We start from the raw sequence: 26,651 nt of genomic DNA, 5'->3' as shown, positions 1-26,651 counted from the left end.
TATGGGGAGCAAAGGAAAAGAAACAGCTGTGATAAAATCTAAACAGCACCTTGCAGTAACAAACAATCACATCCATTCTTTTAACGCCTACATACACAAACACTGTGGTGGTCAATGGCCCAGCACATCCAACGAGAGCCAGCAGCCAACTTGCAGCACAACGTATTTTTCATGGGGCATGCTGATGTGTGAGCAAATGCTATAAACAGGTTGGTTGTGAAGTACTTTTAGGAAATCAGGTTTATAAAATATTTAGCTCATTTACAGGTACTGAGCATTGCTTATGAAAGACATTCTGAAATTAGTATTTCATGTTAATTTTATATTCAACATCCTCTCCCTTCCCACTCTTTTCTAACCCAACAGTTTCATTAAAGAATTCACCCGAGAGGAACATTACAGGGTTATGCCACAAAAGAATAAAGTTTTAGAACAGAAAGACTATAAAATTTTTCACATTAACATCCACAAAGAAGAAAAATCTTTTTTTTTTAGCAACTTGCATTCCTCAGTACTCAGATGATGCACATATAGTTAAAAATTTAAACAGGTAAGACTGAATAATATCCAATAAGAATCTACAGTAAGTCAAGGATACATAAAAACATCACCTTTAAATCTAAAAAATTATATAATTAAAACCCCCCAAATTTATTTGTTTGGATCTTACTGCAGACAACAAGCTTATTTAAAACTTCAATACTAAACTAATTTTGATACATGGAATTTGGGACAAGTGTAGGTATTTACACCCTTGATATCTTCTAGGCCCAGTGTTTCTAACCAAACCATCATAATGAATATTATGCGAACACTAGGAGGACTTGAAATGTACACTAGTAGGGACCAGCTAACTACGCTTCTTGGAGAGAAGAGGAAAAAAAAAAAAAAGTTTTGCAACCATTTAAAGGTTGGTTTTGTTTTGTAATAAGTTGTAGTGGATTTTTTTGTTGCTCCACACCCTGAGGAAATTGTTTTTCACTAGGGTTGCAGTCAATGGAATTTGAGCTAAAGGCTCCCTGCCACCAAAGGACTGAGCACAGCTCTCCACGCTAACACAGCTTTAAGTCTACTGAGGCCAAGTCAGAATAAAAATACACTCTGAGAAGCGGGAAGAAGGTTGTGACAAGGTGACACGGAAACATGAAAGACTTCTAAAATATTCAAAATACACTGCCACTTCACAAGACAGCACATGTAATGGGGTTCGTTTTAAGTTTAGAAGAATTATCTGACCAAAACCTTACAAAACCAAGGTATTTCAGAGAGAAAACAAACAACAACTCCCTACAACACCCAAAACCCCAAGCGCCCTCTCTTCCTCATAGCTTACGCTTTGTACAAAACAACATGCAAGCAGAACACCTGTACGGGACCTTGTGCCAAATCTGCAAATTAAATGAGCAGCAACTTCTCAACTGTGCATTCACTCCCAGTCACCAGCAAAAAAAATCAGGGGCTCTCAGTTCCAGAATATGTTGCTTTTGAGACCTGACAATGATATTGTAATTTGGTTTGTATCCATTTTTTCCTGACAGTTCTTTCAAAAACAATCTCCACTCACACCAGAACTATGCCACTATGTCTAACAGAGGTGAAAGCAGATTTGACAAGAAGTTACTGGGGAAGGGACAAGGGGATAGCAAAATAAAATAATTAATTTTCTTTCCTGTTGTGCAATTGCCGGTCTTTGAGGTGTAAAAATTACTTTAAAAACTCACGCAAGCGACAGGTCCGGCAGTGTGCAGGTAGGGGGAGGGAAGCGAGCTCTGTTTTGGATGCAAACACAATAGGACTGAGAAGAAAAATGCGAAAGAGTCATGTCATAGCCAAGGAAAGAGTTGGGGGAGTGCAGAGAGCTACAGAGCTGAAATTACTTCATGGAGAAGTCATGAGGTGACCGGAGGGAGGAAGAGGAAGGGAATGGGTCATGCAGCACTGGGGTGGGGCAGAAGAAACCCGAGAAATAAATGAGCCACTGCAAATAGAGTTACAGTGAAATTTAAGTTGGTGGGACAATGACAAAAGAAGCATGGAAGCAGAACATCTATCTAGAGAAAAAAAGTTTTCATTATCACTTGGCATCTGCAAAAAAACTTGTTAAGATTGCACTGCTAGCACTTCACTCAATATTCTGATACATTCAGGGTTTTTTTCTGATTTTACTTTAGAATGACATTTGCCAAACTTTCTCCTTAAAAAATTAATATAACTTTATAATAGGGGAATTGTTTATGATTTGCACTACAATTTCCATAATATTCTCTGACAGCATTTTGGCACCAATGACACTGGATTTCTTCTTGCCATTTCAAATGTTTCCAACTGAACTTTTAAAAGGAAAAGTTAGCATTATCTTAGGAAGTCAAAGAACAAAGAAAGTAAATCATGACTGTACTACTCACTAGACAACGTATTCAATATCATGAAGAATTTTATTATTTTTTAGCAAATGTTCCCAAGCTTATGCATTTTCAGAATTTCCTCTGTTCTTTGTTTTCAAACAGGAAGAGACTATTTAATGAACAAGAACAGTTATTTCTCTTATATTGAATGCAGGCACCATCATTTTGCTTTTTAACAGAAATAATACCAGTTAAATATGGGACTCTAAAATTTAGAGAAATCCAATGATACATTTATATAGCCAAAACTATTGCGTTTTATATTTGTAGTATCATGCTTTAGTAACTACGACAATGGTTCAAGAAGCAAACTGTGTTAGAGAACAAGGAAACAAAAATAGACCGATTCAATTTGAAATCCACAGACTGTAAACAATTGTTTCTTATTTTCACCTTCTCTGAAACACTGAAATCAGAGAGCTAGCACAATGGGAAGTGAGTGATCTCAAGGTCACATAAAAAAAACAGGCTTAGCTGCTGTGTTAACAGAACATTTAAGAAGCCCCCGTGATAACTGCACCAGGTTGTAAAACACAGTGATTGCTGTCTAGCTCCACCAAAGCCAAATGAAGCGGGCGGCTGGGAAAAGCCGGAGCAGTTTCAGGACAAGTAAATCACGCCAGACCAACCCGATCACCTGCAACAAAATAACAGTTTCTGTCAACACGGGGAGAACAGCAGATATTGTTTAACACACTTCAGCTGAGCGTTTGACACTGTTTCCCACAGCCTTCCCCTGGACAAACCAGCAAGATCCCGGCCGGCGGCCGGCAAGAGGCAGGAAACGAGCCCACAGGGCGCACTCAGAACGTGCTGGGCGATAGTTTAAACTCGGGCCGGCGGCCTTTCACTAGCGGGGCATCCCCAGAAAACGATGGTGGGACCCACACCTTTCAGCACCACCACAAATAATCTGGATGAGGGGTCTGAGAGCACCATCACCAGGTCAGCTGGTGACACCACACTGGGTGGTGAGGTGGACGTGTCAGCACGGAAAGCCATCTCACAGATCAGGACAGGCTCAATAAAGGATTTAAAAGGACAAAAGTATCAAACTTTTAGAAACAGCAATCAATGAACTCTCCCCCCTGGCCTGGAAAAGCATTGTATCCCTGAGACTGGACACTGCAGGAAGCTGAGAATGACGCACAGGGAGGAAAAGGGCAGCACACTGTGCTATTCTTTCCCTCACTGGACGGTACAGTTTCAGCCTGTGCTCACCACCGATAAAATTTTCATGTTAAACCTTAACATGATTTATTAATTTATGATGGAAAGATCAAATATCCACCTAACATCTCATTCCAAATTAATTTTAAAAAATAGTAAGGAATCCAAATCCAAAAATCTAGATTATTATTAAAAAAAAATAAAGATTAAAAAATCCTCTTCAAATGGTTAACTTATATCTCCTATTGACAAGGACCCTGGTTTCTTCCCAGCCTCTTAAATTCACCTCTTCCAATCCTACCTTTCTCCAATTTTCCTGCTAAGCAGTTTGGGGGGGGGAAGAAAAAAAACACCAGCAGAACTGCCATTTCTAGCATCAAAAGATTTCACAAAAAACTAATAGTTTCAAACCTATTTATTTAACTCAACATGAAAATTACCTCATTTTCACTTATTTGACTCAGAGACTTATCTGCTAGTTCCATACATTTCTCATACAGCATTTCTGGGAGAGTTCAGTGCATAAACTCGTGCAAGATTAGAGAAAGTGATAAAAGAACACAAAAAAGTCACACTGTTCATAAAAAAACACAAAGGAAGTCCTCTAAATAAGGATCTTAAACCACAGACACCTTAAGCTCTTCTGCTGAAACTCTAAGAGCTTCACAAATGCATCACAAAACTTGCATGCAAACAACAAAACAGGAATTTCACCAGGCTTTTGCATTTCTTCAGACACAGAGTGCAAGTATGAATTCCGCAAGCTCATCAGACATTTTTCCATTGTTTATTAGCAGACGAGCCCCAATGGTGCTTATGGCACTGGAGACACTTCTTTCCATTGCCTCAGTGTCTATTAGCCCCAGAAATAATTCTTTACAGTTCAGTGAAAAACACGGGCTTCAGTGTTATTGTTCAGAGCAGTCTCGTGGTTTTCAGATAAATTTTAAGAAGCTACTCCAGCACTGAGATTAAAACTTGCACTTAAAGAGCCCCCCCGCCAAATGAGTCCTCATAACTACACTGCTAAATACTACTGAAGCTGATTTGCCTGCAATTTTGTTTCAGAAATCTGATTCCCAGTTCAAGTAAGTTCCTTGATTCTGTGGTTTTTACTTAATGATAGAGTAATACCATAAAACTCATGTTAACACAGCTAATGCAAAGGAGTACGAGTAGAGACAAAAATTATGCCAGAAATACTCAATGCTGAAAAGACAAAATTAGAAGTGAATTCAGGATCTGTCATAGATCACTACACAGCAATCACCAAAATTATCCTATGGCCAGGTGTTCTACTGTAACAGTAAAATCAAAGAAAAACAGAAATAGAAAAATGGCCTTCCCTAAATTTAAAAAAAATTCCCCATTACTAGGATATTATCTCACCCACTTCAGTAATAGACATGAAATATCAGAGTTCACAGAAGAGCTACAAAAACAATCTAGAGAGTAGAATTGCAACTTGTAGGATAAGTAGCTTGATACAGTCAGTGAACCAGAAAGATTAACTGGTCACAGAGGTGCCAGGGCCTTTCAGTCCTGCTAGCAGAAGTATGGAGACATTTAACACTTGGGAGTGAATAACAGACACATTTGCCCTTTAATAGAGATGGCAATTTCCTAATCACATATAAATAATACTGAGTCAATAACTTTCCTTTAAAACCTTTGTATGACACATTTTAATACAACTTCCAGAATACCTTCTACTACCTGTCTGCACTGAGATCAGAATCTGCTCTGAAATCTCTGAACCTGCCCTTCCTTCTTAGGTTTTGGGAAAAATAAGTTCCACAGGCACAATATGTTCATGTTATTTGCAGCTTCCAATGCATTTCCAGTTTTCCAACACTTTTTTTTTTTAATAACACCTTCCTCTGCTGGTAGGTTGGTGACAGCTGGAGACTGAATGTCAGACTCAGAGACAGAACCAAAAATCCTCCTTAATCCTTCTCCTACACTCAGGTCAAACTGATCAGACTTGCTATCAGGACAAATTTTCTGTCAGAACAGGTAGAATATCTCTTACTATTTTTTAATGATCTTCAGTAGCACAAAATGCAAATTCCTGAATCATTCAGGCATACCTTAACTAAGAAATTTCAGCTACAAAACCTACAAAGTTTCAAAATACCTTAGCAGGTCTCTCTGGCTTCTGTGATGCATTCAGCAGTTTACTCCATGGAAACTGACTTGCTCAGGTTAATGTTTTCCAAATGTTAAGTTTAACAGCCTGTATAATAAAAAGGGTTCCACTGGAGACACCATCACATACGCCTTTGACAATTTGTTGAACAGAAAACATTGGTGCCAAGTATTTTTCCAGCCTGCTTTATTGGGACAATAAAAATTCACCATTGATGTCACAGAGACTCAGCTACACACATTAAACAATACTGCACGAGAGTGAGTCAAGTCACTAATTTACACTTTCATCATCTACCTGTGAAGAAAGTACCAAGACAATGTAAAATTAAAACTTTTTCACACTGTTAAAATTCATAGATGGTGGCAGCAGTACCAGAAAATAAATGGATATTTATTTTTGCCATCAGGGTCACTAGTCCAGACAAATCAAGAGGTTTAACCCAAATACTGCTTATTTTTAGGTTTCTGTGAACCCACATGCACTTTCCAAGTCTCACACCAAACACACCAATAAGCCACTGCCCTGAGATTTTTGAACACAGGACAAATCAGATCAGCAGCTTTCCAAGGGCAGGGCCCCAGCTTTATCCAAGAAGTAAAGCTTGATCAGCATGTCTGACCCAAAAATGAACACTGACTTTAAACTGAAGTTATAAAAGCTGCTAGACTTCTAATTCCAAGACTGGATTTGTAAAAAGACACAAATCTACACATAAGTTTCTTAAGGAAAGTCACCAGTGTACTGAGGCAAAATTAGATGTTTAATTTGCCAAGGTAATTAATCAGGTAAGAAAAGGTCCATAATTTCCATATACAAGCATTTGAAAGCAGATTTTCCTAAGAAACAACACCCTTAGAGCCACAAAAGTCCCCAAATTCCGTAAGAGTACTCCACACAGCCCCCAGATGGAAAGGCATCTGCACTTACCAGAGAACAATGCGCTGCTGCTTCACAGAAGAGCAGCTTCAGAGAGATGTGCAGTGGTTGCCCTGGTGGCTTTGGACAGCAATGAGAACTAGGTCAGGACCTGTGACTGAGGACAAGGTTTTACCTTGTCCGCTGTAAACTTGGAGGCACTTCTGACACAGCAGTTCAGGAGGAAGAGGACACAGCACAGGCTCTTCCCACAGCAATGGGGAGGCTGCAGCACTGCATGAGAACTGTGGAGTTCAGAAGCAGCTTTAGCAGACGGCAGAAAGCCCCAGAGCTCCTCTGACTGCTGCACACAGTATCAGTTTCAAGCTGCTGTAGGTACAGGGATGAGGTAAAGAAAAGCTTTCTCCTGCCCTCAAGATTTTATTTTAACCCCAAGGCTCAGCAATATAAGCAAAATGAACAAGCCCCTCCACTATGCAATATGACCACAGTAGTATTGTTTCACTTTATCCATAAGGTTTTATAATTTTTCTGATGGTATTACTTATACAGCACTCCCCTTCTTTTAAATAAAGGACATTCTAAAATCAGATGTGAAAATATAATTTTATTTAAATGTTTGCTGGGTTTTTCAGGAAGGTCATACTAAATCAGCATCCAAGGGAAAAAAAACAAACAGATCCCAAACACACACCCAATGCTATCACAAATACGAAAAAAACCCCTGAAAATCTCACGTTTAAAATATAAAATAACTATAATGCTCACCATTGTCAAACTTTTCAAAAAGCACTGTGACTAAAAAAAAAGCTCCTACAAATGACAGAAGAACTTAAAACTTATTTTTCAGCTCCCCTGATACTTTAAAAAAGCAAGAAATTTCAGTAACTTGAAGTATTCACATCTAAAATATCAGTATCATGAGTATAAAGGATCAACTGACTGCAGCAGTGCATAGGCAAAGCGGCCCCATTTTGGCCAGAATCCAGTTATTTTCATGGAGACTGAATAGCAAGGGATGAGATTTCTGGAGCGTGTTGGCAATGAACAGAACAATGTCATTTAACCCTTTGAACTACTCTGCAACAGTAACTTCTTCCAGAACAGCTGGATGACAGTTGGTATCTTTATTTATTTACAGGGGAGAGAAAAGTAGTTAGACTCTTTTTCCCTCAAATCCATACAAATAGTAAAAATATTGCCTTAGATTTGTTAAAGCTACAATTTCACTTTGTGCAAGCATGAGAGCCAGGTCATTTTAGTTTTAAATATAATTGCATCAACAACATTAGAAAAAAACCAAAAGTACTGTACTGCAAGGCTTCAAGTCAGCCATAAAATTTATGACAGACTGTTAAGGGGAACCCCACACTACAGTCTGAGCATACAAAGCATACAAAGCATACACACAGTAACAGGGACAGTGGCTTGCCCAGAATCCCTCTGAACTGCCTATGGACACACAGGAACAAAGACACCAAGACTCAGCTTGTTTATCTCACCCCTAACATGGAAAAGACCACACCTAAATGAAAATTTTTCCATTTATTATCACTGGTAAGAAGCTGAAGCTGGAATGTTTAAAAAAGGTGCATAGGAATAGATTCTGTATAGGGGTTTTATCCACAAAACATCTGAATGTGAGTCTAGACCTACTGGAGCTTAATAAAGAGTGAAGTTCAAGAACTTGAACTTCACTCTTTGGGTTTTTTACATCAAGAAGGTCTACTAACAAACTGGAATGCTAAAATTCAAGCCCATGAATTGTCAGATTCTGCTTTTCAGTCTACTCTGTGTGTTTCATGGGAGAGTTCTGAAAAAAGGACAACAAAATCTAAATATTCTAGATCAATTTCTTCATTCACCAGAAATTATTAAACCTTAATAACAGCTCTTACACATCCTGATTTAGAGACAAGATATTCCTATTCAGGCAAGGGCAAACTAAAAGCACATAAGAAAATCAGTTTTTCTTTCCAGGCCAAAAAAGTATTAGGATGTTCCTTACATATTACCATAGTGTCACTAGAGTTAGGTTGTACGAAATGATAGCTGATTTTGTGATGGTAAGGCATCACAATCATTAACTCTGCTTGTGCTTTTCTCTGCACCTGCTCTGAGATACACAGTTTTGGAACAAAATAAAAGTAACTTGCCTACCCATCAATAAAAGTAACTTGCCTATCCATTATGTCTAATAATGAGTTTTCAGACATTTTGACTTACACTCCTGCTTGCTTTTTTTTTTTAAGGTTTTATACTTCATAATGTCATTTTTACTTGAATTAGAGGTAAAGTAAACCTGTCCTTTTTATACAATATCCCAATTTTGTTGATAGATTTCTGAGGCGAGGACATCATAAATCTTAAGTATACTCTGGCAGCGCTTGTTGCTACTCAGAATGATGTAATAACCCCTCATCATCAGAGTTAAGAATAAAGTTATAAAGAATTAGTGTAGCTGCTCCAAAAGATTAGGAGAACACACAAAGAAGGATGAAGAGGCTAAGTAACAGAATGTTTCGCCACTTGGAAACTGCCAAAAGGAGAAATTCAAGTTCCTTGACGAATTCATGACTGATATACCTACAGCTTTAGAGATCCTACAGCACATGCCTCACAAGTAAAAACCCTGCATTATGAGACCGGTTAGTTGAGATTTTTGAGATGGAACTAACCTGAATATTTATTACTAGATGCATGAATTCTGCCTTTTTTTTCTGGCAGAGTATCCAAGTAACACAGAAATTGCTACATGATTAGAGAGTATGCAGGCATTATGCTGGAACCAGCAAGTTTGCTATAGAAGCAGCACAAAGGTTGTGGATGGGTGTGTTACCACTTCAAGCAAGAAGACAGTGAATCAAATAAATAAGGTTGAAGCTTAATACAAAGACTAAAGATTTCAAGCAGGCTTGAATAAGGCAGAGGAAGGCAGCAGAGATGTTGAATATTTCATTACTTTTTCCTTCATGTTCAGCTTGGGTTTTTCTAAGTGGCACCCCCCCAGTTCCTTCACAGCACTTTCCAGTTTTGATGGAGGAGGAAGAGAAAGATAGAAAATGACACAAATTATGACACAATTTATTCTCTTAACATAGTAGGATTGGACAGAATTTTAAAAAGCCTGTATGCAGAAGGAAACAAATATATTTGGAGAATGCAAACCTAAGTATTAATCTTGACATAAACCTCCCACGTGAGATTTTATACTGCACTTGCAGATAAAAACAGCTTTGAAATGTGAACCTCACATTGCCATTCTATTTTCAAATAGACAGCTACCATCTAGGCTTATTCAAGTTCAAAAAAGTTATTTTGCATAGTGCTTAATTGGATATTTGTAAATCCTTCAAGTAGCTGAAAATCTTTAGGAAGACAGTGGCTACACCATCTTTTATCCACCTTACACTAAACATTTCTGGAGAATGTTTAAAATACATGCTCTATACAAAGGATATTAACACTATCTTCAGATAGTGACAGTAAGACAAAGTTCATGTCATTGCACATCTCTCAAAGCCAAAAGCATTCTTTCCCATCTCTCAGAATGCATTCTTTCCCATCTCTCAGAATGTTTCTGATGACTTTAACCTACAGATTAAAACATATCAACTATGAATTAAAGTATTACTAGAACTCATTTTCCTGCATTAGATTGTTCTTCTTTCCATATTAGGAAATAGTATGTCAAGAAACCCCTACAAACTCTATTTTAGGAGCAGCTTATCTATGTTTTTCTTATTCACAGGCAAGTGTGAATGTGCTCCCCACCCCAAAATTATGCAGTTTCCTACTTTTGGGTAAACCTCAAGGGTCACGTACACCCACATGGTAACAGATGAAACACCATGAGAAAACCATCTTCTTGACTGTGCCGTCTCCCTTGTCAGGCGAGTATTACCCAACCCAATATGGCTGCATAAATTAACTTCATGCTAACCCAGAATTTCTCTTCCAGCTCAGATTGTCATTGTTTCCACCTGACAGTGGCAAAAAGATGTCATTTACTCTGCTCTGCAGGGTTTCAGAACAGAACAAAGCAGCATGCACAAAACGCAGCAGGACAGGCACCAACCACAGCACAGAGATTCTGTTTGCATTGCAGGACAACGACCAGAGTGGCTGTGGAGCCTCGCACACCACAAGCCAGGTAAACTGACCCAACTCATGTTCTGCTGGTACGAAGCTGGCCCATCAGAAAGCTGCTTTCCCCCTAAAGAGGCCAGGCTGGATGCATTTACATTTTGGGTGTATTTTCAGCCATGACTCCAAAATCCCAGGAGATGCACATCAGCTCTCCCTCCGCTCTTGCACACACAGCTCTGAGAGCACCAGTCCCAGGTACACAAGAACTCTGCTAAGGTTCATCACCAAACATTACCTAAGGACAGACACGCACCCCAAAGTATCCAAAGGTCACAACTGTTTTGCATGGCTTTAATGTTCTACAAAACTAATTAAAAATAGTTACTAAACCCAAAAGAGCAAAACTGAAATTGTGCTTCTGGGCACTGCAGACTTCCTGAATTCAAGTCCCAACGCAAAGCACGAAAGGCTCCTGTTCAAAACATAATCTGCTTCCAGATTATGGGTGGATAATGTTCATTTTAAAGATTATCTTTAGGCAAGGATTATTTTAGTTGACAAATATTTGAGGATTAATAGGAAAAAGCCCAGTGTTTCTACATATCTGTCATCTTATTGGTCGTCTAAAAAAAACTCCACTGGCTATAATATCACCTTTATTGGTTTTTATTCAAATACTTATCCAAGGAGTGACTCTTTTATGCACAGACAAGATGTACTCCCATCCTTCAACCTTAGCACCACCAATACCTCGAAAACTTCTAAAAACACAGTACCAGTACTCCTGCTTATGTTTGACTTGTAGGGACCAGAGATTTTTCCCCACTGTGGTCTAAAAATCACACTCAGCCAGCACATGGCTCATAATTCCAGAAACAGAAATTTAAGTTAAAATAATGAACATCAAAGATACACAGATATGTCAAATCAGTTGGGTGTCAGATAAGGACGCTGAATTATTCACATGGCACTAAGCACTTTCATTCCTGACTCAAGGTGGAAAATTAACTCTTTCTAGAAACCAAACTACCACTGTTTTATTGCCAAAATACATTTGTGCCGTTCTTTCAAGTTCACTGAGAGGCTACTGGCATCAAAAATTGCAAAGCACCATGACATGTATGCAGCATTCAAAGCCAGAATCCTAAACCCAGCTTTTAAAGCCATTTCCTGAACAGCGTGCAGCTGGATATGGGCCAGCAGTTCTGCCCAAGTGAAATCCAACTGATCTCAACAAAAACCTTAGAAATCGGTAAGCAGCTCTCCAAGGAGATGAGCCAGACAACTGTTGCAAATGGAAATAATCACTTGCAGTAAAGCTGAACTGCGTTTCTTGTTTTTACAACAGTAGCATTTTACATACAGAAAAATCTGCTCCTTAAGTCTTTCTTTCCATATAATCTATCATGCTTTCTCCAGAGCACAGTATTATTTTCACCCTTCCTTGTGGAAGCCATCTCCACACTGGGCTGGCCACAGGCTGAGTCTACACATCTGTCTGTGTGGCCATGCCGAGAGCTGCAGGACAGAGCAGGGGAGGGAACTTGTAAACAAGCCCTGCCAACCCAAACCTGCAATCACATCTGTTCAACAGAAGTTCCTGCCCTCAAGGGATTTCAATTGGACCTAACACATCCACATACTTAAATGCATATTAGGCCCCAAGCAACTCCCACTTTGTCAGAGTTGTTCGGTAACAAAGCATCTAACAAAGCTTATGAAATACAACAGAAATCTTACAAAAATGTATTCTATAGTGCCCCATGATTAATGACATTTACTATCCCATTTTTAACAGCTAACTTTCTATGCATATCCAGAAACCAGTATATTATATGAAGTCTATCCCAGAAGTCCCCACGCTAGATGTATGTAATTTACATTAGCCATTCAACTCCACCTACTTTGAAGCAAGAAGTTAGAAGGTTCAGATCTTAAAGCTTTTCTCCTTTTTTTAAAACCAAAGTCCAGCAATTCTAACATTCAAATATTAAGCCTGATGCTTATTTAGCCAACTGCCCTGATTTCATTAGGAAGAGATCCTGTAGTGTTCTTTTTTGTATACAAAGACTTTCTGTAGCTGTCAGAGTCAAAACCATTTGGGGTTTTATAAGAAAATGTCAACACTTTGTCTAAAGGGGCAAAACCTGTCAAACCCATACTAATGGTTTAACTCTCCAAATATCCTGATAAACTATGGTCTGTGTGCAGTTTTAAGTACAGAATAACACAAACACTTGCAGCAACATATTGATTTATGCTTTACACCATGACAAAAGTTACATGTGTTCTAACATTCCAAGCATAACTGATGTACAATGTATAATCTTATTTTGAACTGTGCTAAGCTCTTGACTGTAACAATACTTCATAGCAGAAAGTCCCATGGGCTAAGACAGAATGAGACTTTTCTAAAAGTGTGTAAACATAATATGTGTAAAAAACATCTTACAGAAATTCCCTTTGTAAGGCAATCCATATTTTTAAACCCGTTTCTGACCTTACTGAATCAACATATTTTTCTATTTATTTCAGTTTTTCTGTCTTCTCCAAACTAAACCAACCTTCATTTTCTCTCCTTCATCATACTTGTCCACTATTTTATTTCCTATTAGTACCAGACACTACTGAATTTCATAAATTTATCAGCTAACAGTAGACAGCTAATACGTTATTTTCCCCCTTTTAATCTCCTGAACCCCTATCAACATTGATAAAATTCAGATGGTTTTATGAAGATATCCAATGACACACAATAGCAATATATCTCCCCAGCTTAAATTACTCTTTCTTATGAGTCTCCTATCAACCTCACCCCTGAACTTTCTCGATGTCATACTCAAGTTCCCTCCTCTCCTCCAAGTCCCAAGTAAGTTCTACTTATCCCAAATTAACTTGTTTCCATTTTCTACAACTTTCATAACCTAGGAAGAAATCGATGGTAACAAAAGCCTAAGTGCCAATTGTCCGGTCACTGCACTGCGTCTCCCTGTTGCAAATCTGTTCTGTGCTGCAGAGCCCACTGTCCCCACCAGCCACACCTCAACATCCTTTCACAGGGACACTGATCTAAACCAACAAGTCTTGGAAAGGATATACACACACTCTTCTTCAGGGGAAGAGAGGGAAATATTTGTCTGATTTATCCTCCAAAGATCAAACTGCACAGCAACACGCACCTTCACTTTGTAAAACGGCTAAGATTTTATGTGTTTGTGAGGCACAGGGTCAACATGAAAAATTACCTCTAAGAACAACTACTTAAAAAGAAAAAGAAAAAAGAGGCACCAGCTAGCAAGACACAATATTAAAAAAAAGCTGACATCACTCTCACGAAATAGGAGACCAAAATGACAGATCTAAACATGCTGCTGAAAATACAAATTATTCCAACATTGACTGCATCCCTTTCAGAACTAGCTATAGTATAGGCCACGTCTGCAGGGAATGCTATTTTGGACCACACAATAAATAAAAGGTTATTTCACTTTAATGCAACAGAGCAATACTCCAATTTTGACAGAAAAAGGAATTTAAAAGACAAAAATTTATATACAGCAAGAAAGCTTTTTCTTCTCTCTGGTGTTTAATACTATATTATCAGTTAACAAACACATTACCTGGCTCACCAGAAGCAGGAGACTATTAGGTTTCTAATGTCATGCGCATTAAATGAATTAGAAAAAAATAATTGTTTGACTTTTCAGTAATTATTCCTATTACTCCAAGGCAATAACATTATTTTTTTTAATCTGACACCTTTTTAGTTACCATGACAAATCCGATACAGTCTAATTGAAAAACATACTTCAAGAATAAAAAGTCAAGATAATCCCCTTGTACAGTTTTCTTATTGCACACACATTAATACATTCTTTCAAAAAGCCAGTATTCATAAACATTCTCCTCATTAGAAGAGCCTTGAGATGACATCTGCTAAGTCATCCATGCTCTGGAGGCTACTGACTAACAGTTTCAGGCTTCAGGTTTTTTTCTTTTAATATATGAACTGTCTCTAGTCCACACCTGTTCCACAACAAATGACAAGACAGAATGTCTAAGTAATAAAAGAGGTTAAATGCAATTTAGTCAATATTCACATAACAATGAACACTTACTAAAGCTTTAAAATATCAAGGATTATTTGACTGTCAATCTCTGTTCTCCCAAATTTGTATTTAGGGATGAAACTTAGAGCTAACACTAACACTTAAACATGTGCAAAGTACCATTTAAGTCATTGATGTTATACCCATGTAATTATTTACCATTCATACTGATCATTATGTGTGAATACAGCAATTTAAAGGGAGAAGATCTGGTTCTTAATCTTCTACATTAGTTTTGAAAAACATTAGAATACTGTTAAATTTATGAATAAAGAAAAATAATTTTAGCATACAGAGAGGTCTAGACACTGCTTTGGCAATTATTTAGACCAAAAAATCAACAGGAAATTCAACTAACAGCTGAAGGGAAGTCAATAAAACACATTAAGCACAGTTAGGAAGGAACCTTTCAAACATCATTAAATTTCTAACCTGTCCTATCTAAACTACTTTCCATGCTTGAACTTCCTTCCTAAAATGAAGCTTTCTAGATGAACATTTAGAACAAATAAGTAAACAGAGATGGAGAAGAGAAAAATACAAAGCAGTTACTGTATTTCTGCACATATAAAAACCACTTCCAGTAATACAAGCTACTGATATAGATGAAACAATTGCACAAATGAGTGTTTACAAGTTCTCTCCTGGGTCTGAAATACCTCAGCAGGAATTAAATCATGACTTAGCATGCCTTAACAATTGAATAAATTAGAAAAATATTGCAACCTCAGGCAACATTAATTTCTCAATTTGCCAATTAGTGTCTTTCTGTTAGGGAGAACACAGTAGAACCCTTTCCTTTGTCAAGTCTCCTTTAAAACCATCATTTTCTAAAAGGCAGAGATACAGGATTGAGTGCAATCAAAAGCACAATGCTTCCTCAAAAAATAATATTCCAAATTCATTAGAGAGACAGTGTCTTAGGACAATGCATAGGAACAACAGGGCAACACACAGCAACATGGTGTAGAGTGTTTTCACCACATCAACCCTTCAGCTTGCACCAATGGGAGTTATTTTTAAGCAGCTCAAAGGAGAATTCTCAGAGAAATATGAAGACAACGACATAGCTGTGCACGTGCTGTGGGCAGCTCCCTTCAAACACACAGGACAGAAGGAGAAGAAAACAATACAGGATTCATTACAAAATCTGTTGAATTATGCTGTGTTGACTTGGGGATTCTTAAGGCAAAACTCAATATAGTTACTAGAAAAAATACAATGTAGCATATTCTATTAAGCAATATTGAAAACATCAGACTCGTCTAACACTTATTATCCCCTGACCTAAGCATTTCAATACCTCAGAATGCAGCTGGTGCACTTGTCCAAGAAAGAGACCACCCATGTACCCACTGGTGTCTGGGCAAGCTATCGTACCATCTTCAGTTAAAGACAGGAATCATGGGAACAAACGGATATTCCGGGTCAAGCAGTTCAAATCCCAAGGTAAGGTGGAAAACTACATTATATCCCCACCCCCTCCCCCTTATATAAGCTAATCAGCTCCATCTTAAAGACAGCCTTATTCCACTACTCCTAAGGGAAGGTTGTTGCAGACTCCTATGCCTCCGTTGCTTAGGAACTATCTTTTCTAATTTCAAGATTAGGTTTATTCTTGGATAGTGTATACCCATTTCTTCTTATACCTCAAGCATAAAAAGCTTTTCTTGACCACCTGTGTTGCTTCACTTATTTTTATGAAGAGCAAACTCTTCCATGCTTTGTTTCCCCAGATCAAATAAGACACTTTCTGAGTTCCAGGGATCAGTCTCTGGACCTCTTTTAGTCCAAATGTCCTTTTTACCTGATGGTGAATTATAGGAACTATATTCAGTTCTTCAGGTAAGCTTTCACCAGTACCAGAATAAGTCAATACCCCTTTACTTCTTTGAAGAAAAATATTAGCAGAGCAACAACAGCATACTTATTATCCTAATGCTGATCTCCATTGCTAACTCTGATAGATTTGTCATCCTGAAGTGTTACAATTCTTTTAATGCTCTTTAATATGGCTCCTTCTCCTACTGGTCATGTCTTCAGGTCTCAACTCTGTTCTGTGCAAAACCTTCTTTTGTATTGGTGATGTTGACATCTAACCAAGATCATGAGATTTGCGTAAGAAACAGGAATGGATAAATGATTTTAATGAAAATACTAAATCTTAAAACTGGTCCTGACAAATTCCACTAGTTATATAGTTCCAATATATCAGCCACTGGTCATCAAGTTCTATCCATACTTGACACATGCTGCCACCATCCAACATCAATTGTCACAAAAACATCCCTCTAGTTTTCACATGGAATCATACTGCACGTTATATGACTTCTAAGTTACAAGAGGTCAGCCCTAATCATGTATCGTCTCCAAGAAGTCAGGGATCTTACAAAAAAGAGGTGTTAGATTTCTCTGACAAATCTTCCTCTGTTAGGAGCTGTATCACTTCATCCCCTTTACATCTTACCTCCACACAGAACAGCTTTTCATTCTAAATTTAAACAAATCTCTGTATATTAAGATCACACTAATGATGCAATTACTATCCCAAATCACCTTTTCCCCTTAATGTTGTGAGTACTTTCACTGCTCTCCAGCCACCCAGTACCCTTCTGCCTCATCATTTCATAACAATTCTTGCAACTGAGCCTCTAATTACACACATCACCTACTTCAAAATTGTAGAGTAAATGTTACACAGTTCCACTAACCTCCACCCTGCAAGCTGGGCTTCATCTTCATGGAAATCATCTTTATAACTTCACTTCGGTATGACCTGTGTACATGTGTTCAAAACATCTTCACTGAAAATTAAAGGCAAACTTTCCATGTAGTCTTTCTCAAGTGTCCTAATTATTTTTAGTCTTATTTCATTAACCCCATGCTTCCTGACAATACACATGAAGAGTCTTAATCAGGTTTTCTGCTTACTCCTGATGTTCCTTTTCAATTTGCTATCAACCCTGCTAGATCTTGGATCTCCACTTTTTTCTACATTGAAAAAAAAATCAAAATTCAGTGAGAGCACAAATATTTTATACAGTTGCCAGAATTACCTGCATCTATTGCTGCATCAGAAGTTCAGCCATGCCAGGATTAGCTGAAAGCACCTGATCAAATAAGCCCTCAACACTGCTGGAAACTGCAATTGCAGTAACATTTAGATGCTAAACTAACTCAGGGACTTTGTAACTTGAATGTTCACTTCTGCAGTTACAATTATAAACAGCTTTTCATGACACTCAGACACATTTGGGTCTTTTTGCTTTAGCTGAGCCTTTTTTTTCTCATTTTTCACCTAAACAATGTTTGTCTAAAACATGAATAAAAAAATTAACGCCACAATGTCTCTCTCAAGAGCTAGAAAAACGAAAGGCAAGTTAAAGCTGCTTAATTTCAGCTTCACCTCAAATGAGACAGCCAAAAAAAAAAAAAAAAAAAAAAAAAAAAAGGCAACAAGAAAAACCTGTATTATCAATACTTTGGCTTGAGAACAGACTGCACAGCTATTACAAAACTAACTTGGGGGGAAAAGGTGGAGAAAAAAAGTCCACAGAAACAAGGTTCCAATTTAGGATTACCATAGCAACAGAGAGGAGTGAGGGGAAAATTACTAGATTACTATCTAAGATCATCAGATTCTTGAAAGAACAAATTTAGATTTGAGCTTCAATCAAATTAACTGAATTCATCCTATTCATTAACAATAAGCACATCTAATTAAGACCTAAATTAAACAAGCAAAAACTGTAGTATAAGAAACAAAGTAGCAAATACCACATTTCAGACTCAATTACATCACCTTTTCCTTCTACCATGAAATATATATTTGGTATCACAACAGGACTTCATGCCAGCAAACAATAACACAATTATTTAGGAAGGTTACTAGTTGTGATTAAAGGTCTGCAAAGAAAAAGCCATTTGAAATCTGCCTCATTCTTGCTAAGTGACACGAGTAGCTACACTACGGAAAATGGGCAATAATATTCCCCCATTTGACTTGGGGGTGTAATGAATTTCTGAAGATATAGTTGGCACAGAACTAACATATTTCAACAACATATGTCAGGTCAGTAGTGACCCCAAAAACCAGGGAATGTAGAAATAAGCTTAAGCTCCTCAAAAAGGTGATTTTCTGAAAAACAAATCCAAGATAACCCAAGTAACTAATTACTCACATGCTTTTAAATTGTGCAATCGTCAACATTCTTAATATTTCGGAGTTGCTTTAATATATGCTTAAATACAAAATGGACACATACAGTTACATTAATGACTGATTTAAAAAGCAAGAATAGAAGTCTTTTCTGGAGAGCAGCTATCTCTATGCTTTAACCCAGTCACATTAGATAGGATCCCAAACCCACTGAACCTGCAGTTAAAGTGGCAAATGCAGCTACAAAGGTTTAATTTTGACATTGTGAGCTTTGCTGGAGGTGTGGAGAGTTGTCTCCCCACTTTAGTGGTAAATATTGACCCGTAAAGACTCTCAGCCTCAGGCATCTCTTCCACCAGCCAGAACGTTCAATTAATAAGGTTGCCCTCATAATTTGCAAGACTGCCTAAGTCCAGCTTTCCTGGCTGCCATTCAGATTTTAAGCATGTTTCCCAGCCTTCTGTTCACCACTTCTGGCTCTCGCTGACCCGCTGCCAAAACGCTCTTTATTTTCTGGTGGCTGGGCAGGCCAGAGGACAGTTTGAGAGACTACCTTCTTCCAAGTTGTGCAGCAAACTGTTCACTGTGTTCCCTGCTCTTGGCTCCTCCCCAAAATTCTGCAGTGAGGGAAAATAAGAGGATACTGGAAGAACTATCATTGCACTAGTGTGAAGCAAGGGTATAGGCACCTTCACCTTTCCTTGTCCACAAACCAACATCTCCATTAAGAGACTGGAACTGAGTCAAAGAAAGCGTCCCAGGTCAACAACACAGACAGCGGCAGATCTAGAAGTGGATATCCCACCTCTCAAAATGGTTAGCCTATGCTGCAATCACTAATTCTCCTTCCAGGAGAGAGGCAGGAAACTCAGAATGAGATGGTCCACATAACCCAGCAGTGTCAAGATCAGTGCAAGTTCTAAAGCAGATCGAAAGCAATGTGGAAACCACCGACAGACACTGAGTTACAAGCAGCAACAGAATCAAAGAACAACAGGATGGTTCTCTCTAAGTCCAAGGCATAGAAACCCACCCACCAACCTTCCTTGACACATAAGAGATGAAACAGCTTTCCTTTGGATTAAGGATTGATATCTTATGTCCCTCTCCATCATGATTCACCTGCTTTTGGAAAGTGCAAAAGAATTTATTAACTTTTTACCAAAATCCCTATATAACTAAACAGGAGAAAGACATATATTTATATGTACAGCTGAGACCTAAGTAAACATCTATGATCACTATTAATTTATTTTTTTCTGCCTATTAATAGATTCAAACCCATCGTAATACTGTATCATAAACATTCTACATATCCAAATAAGTTTTAACTGTATACTTCTGGCCACCAACACTTCATGAAAAATAATTCACAGAAACAAACACCATTTTATTCTTAATTCACTTATAAAAGACATAAATTTATTTTTAAATATTTCTAAGTTATCAGTTATAACTGAAATCACCAGAATATCTTTGAAAACTCACCATTTAATAAATTTTACTCTACGCCCAAAAGGGTGGGGGAAAAAAACCCAGCAAAACAAACCCAACAAACCCCACACTTTGCTATGTACTAGTAGTCTTAAAAATAATACCCACAGTAAGGAAAGAATACTTACTTTGGAATCAAAATAGCATTTTGTGCTTTACACTGAATCTGTTATTCAAATCTTATGGAAATTTGAAGTGACATTTAAGAATAAAATGACACATTAGCTGTGTAGAATTTTACCTGAAAAAAAACCACGGAAATCATGGACTTTCAGTTACTTTCCAGTAACTGAAAACAACTAGGAAAAAATAGACAAAACTAATGAAACCTTATTTGCTACCAAGTGAAGTCTCATATGCTTCCCTATTTATCCTTTTAAAGTTCTCATGTTCCCCAATACACCCTGTGTGAGTCCCGTGCTCCCTCCTCCCCTCCGAGCACCGGTTCACCAAGGCTGGCTGGGACTGGCTCAGAGCTGCCCCCACCCCGAGCCTGACGGTGTGTGACACCCTCACAGCCACACACTGCTGCTCCCCAGAACTACCGGGAGCCGTGCTCCTCTCTCAGCAGCGGCACAAGCTGGCCATCACATCTCACTACTGGCAGAAACCTTTTATGTTTGAGGTCACCATTTTCCTGATAAGTTCAGCTGGATGTAGCTAACAGTTCCAGAAATTGAAGAAAAAAATAAAGTAAGTCCCTTTAACTCTGGAATACTTTAAGTGGTGCTGATTCAAGGTCACCACACAAACCTTTGCTAGACAAGACCTTTTGGAGAAAAAAATAGGCCAAGTGTACAGCACCTCTCAGTCAATGCACAGAATTTTAGGTGGAATGGATGCTTCACAAGTTTCGTACTTGATAGATTTTCATCGATATTTTGCAGTGACAATACCTAGAGAAATTGCTTCATCTGTTAAAAACACTAAAGTCGGGATATGCTTTATCCTTCATCTCCACAGTTACAATGCACCAACAGGGACTTTATGTTCAGTCATTTGTAACACACACAAAACAGCCCCAAAAGAAAAACAAACAAACAACACAGAACAGACAACAGAAAAAACAGAGAAGACAGTTTTCATAGGTCAGGGTTTTCCTCAACACTTTCTAGTTTAAACTGGCACAAGCTTTAAGAGAACTGAAATAGGGTATCAGACATCTCAAGATCCAAGATATAACACAAGCTATAAACAAAAAGCAATACAACACATTTGAAATTTGCACAAACAAATCAAAAACAACACCCAAAAAACCCCTAAGTTTCTATGGCTCCAAGTCAAACTACAGTTTTTAATCCAAAGCTGCTTTTACATGTTCACTGATTCCAACCAAAAACCTAGTTTTTTGCGGGATTTTGCCCCCTAGTCTTTTGAGCATAAATGTATCACAACATTCATCTACTTATTTGATTTGAAAGTATCAAAAATACCATAAACTGTTACTGATTAACTGCATTTACTACTGTTCCCATGACCTCTTTACAGCATTTCAATTAGGTGTATGAAAGGAAAACAAAATCTCAAAACTTTGAAATTCTTTACTCATTTTTTCAGACTTCCTGAGTCTAGATCTGAAAATCATTCATAAAATAAGGTAGAAAAAAACAGTAATTTATAAAAGATAAACCCCAATACATTAGTCAATTAAAATGCAAAGGAATGTGTGATTAGTCTGAAGAGCACACATGCCAAATGTCAGATTAAAAGAGCAGATCATAATATCACAGTTTTAAAACTAAATTGAGATTTGTTTTTGTCTAGGCTGATTTTTAATTAATTTGCAGGTAAAACCATTCAAATAAGTGATAGTGAAAAACTCTTTTGATGTTCCACCTGTTAGTGCAACTGATCTGAGTTTCAAAGGCTGATCTTTCACTGGATAATAACTGAATCCAGCAGTGCAGGCAGATATCATTCTTCAGAATGCAATCTAATAAGCAAGGTCAAAGGGAGGAAGGGACTGAAGAAGTTGTTACTCCTGTTTGGCTACACCTCCAAGGACAACATTTTCAGTTTCTCTGAAAGGTCAGAGTCAATCCAGCATGCATACACTGGTCAGCCAGCCCGACGGGGAGTTGTTATTCAAATCCACCTCTGCACTAAACTTTTACTTGCCCTGAAGTGAAGAACAGTCAAACTTGGAAATTCCCCAGAGTAGCAGCAACACTTAAACTTATTCAAGTCCAGGACCGTTGGTTGGGATGTTAGACTTGAGTCCTCACAGTAAATGACACCATCTCAGCTTACACCTGTTTTGAAAAGCAGTACTTCTGAAAAGGGCGTTTCCTGGAGTCTCTTCCCCTACAACATTTGCAAGTATCAACCACAAAATCTTCTGAAACATCCACTGTGTGGTGAGGGAAGAAACCAATTACTTGCTTCAATTTAACTAAAGATTATCAAGATAATTCTTAATAAACGACAGATGCTTACTGAGATGGTAACAGATGTCATTTATACATCCATACAGAACCCTGCTATTGTATACATGATACTTTAGGGTGAGACAAAAAGTAGCCATAGAAAAGGGTAATTTTAAAGTAAAAATTACTACAGATCAAAATCTGTATAACCAGTACTACCTCTAATGAAAAGCTTTCTTCAGGAAAGAAACTGGTTCACATGCTTTACATTTTACACCTTTCTCTACTGACAGGTTTGTACAGCTACTGCTCTCAGCCCCAGCAAAACCAGAGTATTTTTGAAGAGAAATGCTGAGTAAGTAGTAAGCCTAGGTAATACTTTCCCTTTCCCCTGAGGAGGCTGTAAATTATATGAATGAAAACTGCTTAACTTAGCTAATCGAGGGACTTCTACTATTTTTAAAATATACCTGTTTTTGAATCTGTTACTATACAAGATGCATAACTTTACAGAAGAGCTTCAGACAGGTTCCTCAGCAGATGTCAATGACCCAGACAATGGAATCAGCAGAGTAAACTTACATTCACATCTGCTCACAATCACTTTTCAAATATAAAGCACATACCACCCCAAAACATCCTAAGAAATATTTAGCTGCAGTCTGAACTACTGATACAGCGCTATTTCACAGATCACTTTCTGTGCTGCAGCATGGTCCAAGAATAAGTTTTACTCTAGGAGCCACCAAAATCAGAAAATCAGCTTGGTTTTTTCTTCCTGTCCTCAAGCCTCAGGTACCTCCACTGCACAGCAAAAGCAACACTGATATACTCCACTGAAGTACTGGACAAGTTTTATTAATACACATTTTTCCCCCAAAGCGGGACTGGCTGATTTGCACAGAAACAGTTTGAGGTTTACAAATTACTCACTATTCACCACTGCTACAACTCTTTAATAATTAAGAAAGCTATTTCTACCAGGTAGAAAAGCAGTGGGTGCAAGCCTTACCGCCTAGGCTCCCCAGGAAACATTTTTTGCATAGAAGTTGTATGCATAGTAGCAATCAATGTGCTAAGCAGCCTTCTCCTAGTTTGAAACTTTCAGTTCTATTATTCTATTTATTAACAAAATTGGCTACTTCAAAATTCTTTTTTTTTTTCCTCCTATACTCCTATATGGAATGTTGGATGAGATTTGCTAAAGGCAGTTCATGCTTTGAAACTACACTTCAAAAACCAAGACTTTGGGCAGAAGTAGTTTTAGCCCTATTTCTGTCAAAGTCTCTCAGTGCTCCAAGGGGTTTCCTCTGCCTAATCTCACCAGATGATCCAATTCCATACACAGAATCACACACTGCTTTGGGTTGGAAGGGGCCTTAAAGATCCAAGCCCCCCTGCCCCGGGCATCTTCCACTAGACCAGGTTGCACAGAGGCCCATCCATACATGCAAAATAACATTTAATATTGATGGTGAACCTCAGAGAATGAGAAGAGTTGAGTCATTTTCTGTTGGATACATCTAAAAAAACTGTCACAGAAAAATAATGATTCAGTAAATGACCTTCTCCACTCTACAGCATTAGTGAACCATACTCTAATGAACTTACTGGCACAACATGCCAGCAAAAATACTTGTTTCAGATGAAGCACATTCAGATTCTTCACACTTATAATTATCAACCACAGAAAGAAAACACTCAGTCAACAGAAGAGTTTTTGGCTAAAAAGCACTATTCTCAGCACGGAACTTCATACAGAAAATAGAACTCAAATAAGACACTCAAACATGCAAACACAGTAATGCACGCATTATCTTGTTACAGCAAAGATGTAAAAACTTGTGAATGCCTCTTCCTCAAAACTCTCCTCAGAAAATCACCAAGTTTATATTCTGTGAGGCAAATCACACAGAACATTACATTCACTCAAGATTATATCAAATTTGCTGGCATCAAATCTGTTTACCAAATATAAAGAAATACCAAAACCACCTGTTTCAGAAGTCTAGTCCACGGTTGCATTTTTCCTCACTTATTACACAAGTGCTCTTAAAAGAATATTTCCTTACTGAGAAATAGAACTGTTACACCATTATATTTAATTAACAAAAATAGAAGCCTATCTTAGAAATTGTTTGTACACCTTTAAAATAAATTATTTTGCCCTATTAAAAAAAAAAAAAAACAAAAAAACCCCAAACAAAACAAAACAAAAAAACCCCTCATTTGTGACAATTAAGGACTGTAAAGAATTCCATTAGCACATACGGTCACGTTACAAGAACCAGAAACGTAAACAGCCTGTCTGCAAGGAAAATACCTGTAGCTTTCAGCAGAGCGTAGAGGAATTGTCCAGAAGCAGTTGCAATTTGAGAATTCATAAGCTCAGGGTAGACATGTTTTCTAAAGCTCGGTATGAAAACATAGGTCACAGTGCAAGAAATCTGAATACTTTTGGTATACGATAATGTTGTGATCTACAGCAACTTTCCAAAAAGCAAAGAATAAACAAAAACCAGCAATGAGCTTACACCACTGAGCTACAGCAGTACCTCATGAAAGATGTAAACGCTGTGCTATTCCTAGCCCCCATCTCAACACAGCCAGGGATATTTTTCCAGCTTGACTGGATTTTCCCCCTCCCTAATTGCTAGTTTTAACTAAAGCCTACATAGATTAAGAATCAACCCTAAAAGCAGCACAGCGAGTGTGCAGCAATTACGTGCAGAAAGGCATGTGACATTTTGCATCAAAAGCACACCCCAGAAACGCTAAAATGTAGCTACCCCTTCGAGCAGAGGAACAAAACAACTGCCCGTCTGCTGCTGGTGCCCCGCCAATCCCCAGCACCGCACACACACGTCCCAATTCCTCCTTCACTCCTACGTCGTCTGCGGACGATGACTTGGACTCTCCAAAGCCCGCATTCCGCCCCGCACAGTCCGCAGGTCACCTCTGGGGCTGGAAGAAGGGGCAGGTGAAGCAGAAGGGCGGCGGGGGCAGCGCCGGCAGACGCAGCGCTTGAATGCAATGGAGATTGCAACGCCGAGCGGCCGCTTCCTGCGGCGGCGGCAGCCGGAGCATCCCGGCGGGCACGGGATGGGCACCGCGTCTCCTGAGGCAGGGCTGGCAGACCCTGCGCCCGCAGCTCAGCCCCGCTGCCCATCCCAGCCAGCACCCGCAGCCCCCCGTCCTGCGCCCGCCTCCCCGGTGACCCCGAGTTCGCCGCAGCCTCTCACCGCAGGCACCCTGCGCGCAGATGGTTTTTCCGCACACCTCGCCACGTTTTCCAGGCAGACACGGCCCCCTCTGCTCCCCTCGGGGCTTAACGAGCCGGTTCCAGCGTCTGCGCCCCAGCCTCTCCTTGCCGCCCCCTCCTCCCCTCCCCACAGCGCCCGTCTCCCCCTCACAGCCCGCCCGCCGCTGGCTGCGCCCCTCAGCCTCCTCCGCACCGTCACCGCCGCGGCGCTCACCCGAGGACAGACGAGAACGGACGAGAGCGAAGGGGCCGCCGCGGCCGGTCCCCCGACGAGGCTGTCGCTGTCGCTGTCTCCGTCCCCGCCTCCCGCCGCTCCCGCCGCCCCCTCAGGCACCGAGCGGCCCCCGCCCGACAGGGTGCGGCTTCCACAGCCCGCAAACCCAACAACGGTGCCGCCCATTGGCGGGAGGGCGCGCGCCCGACGAGTAAGCGGCTCTCCCATTGGCGGAGGGGAGCGGGAGGCGAGGGGCGGTGCGGCCGGGCCGCCCCCGGTGGGTCCCGCGGCTCCGGGAGCGCCGGGGGGTCCCTGGGCGGCCGGGAACAGGTTGGGAAGAGCCTTCGGACACGGG

General features: G+C 39.3%; 1 protein-coding gene across 18 annotated transcripts in view; it reads right to left on the bottom strand.

The window, feature by feature from the left end:
• ADD1 (adducin 1) overlaps window positions 1-26,430 on the bottom strand; it is a 61,237-nt gene extending 34,807 nt beyond the window's left edge. For 8 of the 18 annotated variants that reach the window (XM_040063776.2, XM_040063763.2, XM_040063778.1 and 5 more), the window contains exon 1: window positions 26,297-26,430. The gene's annotated coding sequence lies outside the window, so the exon portion shown is untranslated. Of the gene's footprint in view, window positions 1-25,143; window positions 25,748-26,062; window positions 26,083-26,275 lie in introns of those variants that run through there. The other 10 variants (XM_040063765.2, XM_058420746.1, XM_058420744.1 and 7 more) reach the window with 8 other exon arrangements.
• Window positions 26,431-26,651: the final 221 nt, after the last annotated feature.

Source organism: Hirundo rustica, chromosome 5 (assembly GCF_015227805.2).
Source record: "Hirundo rustica isolate bHirRus1 chromosome 5, bHirRus1.pri.v3, whole genome shotgun sequence".
NCBI classification, from domain to species: Eukaryota; Metazoa; Chordata; class Aves; order Passeriformes; family Hirundinidae; genus Hirundo; species Hirundo rustica.
Note: the sequence above shows the minus strand (reverse complement) of the source record. Positions and strands in the feature narration are given on the sequence as shown.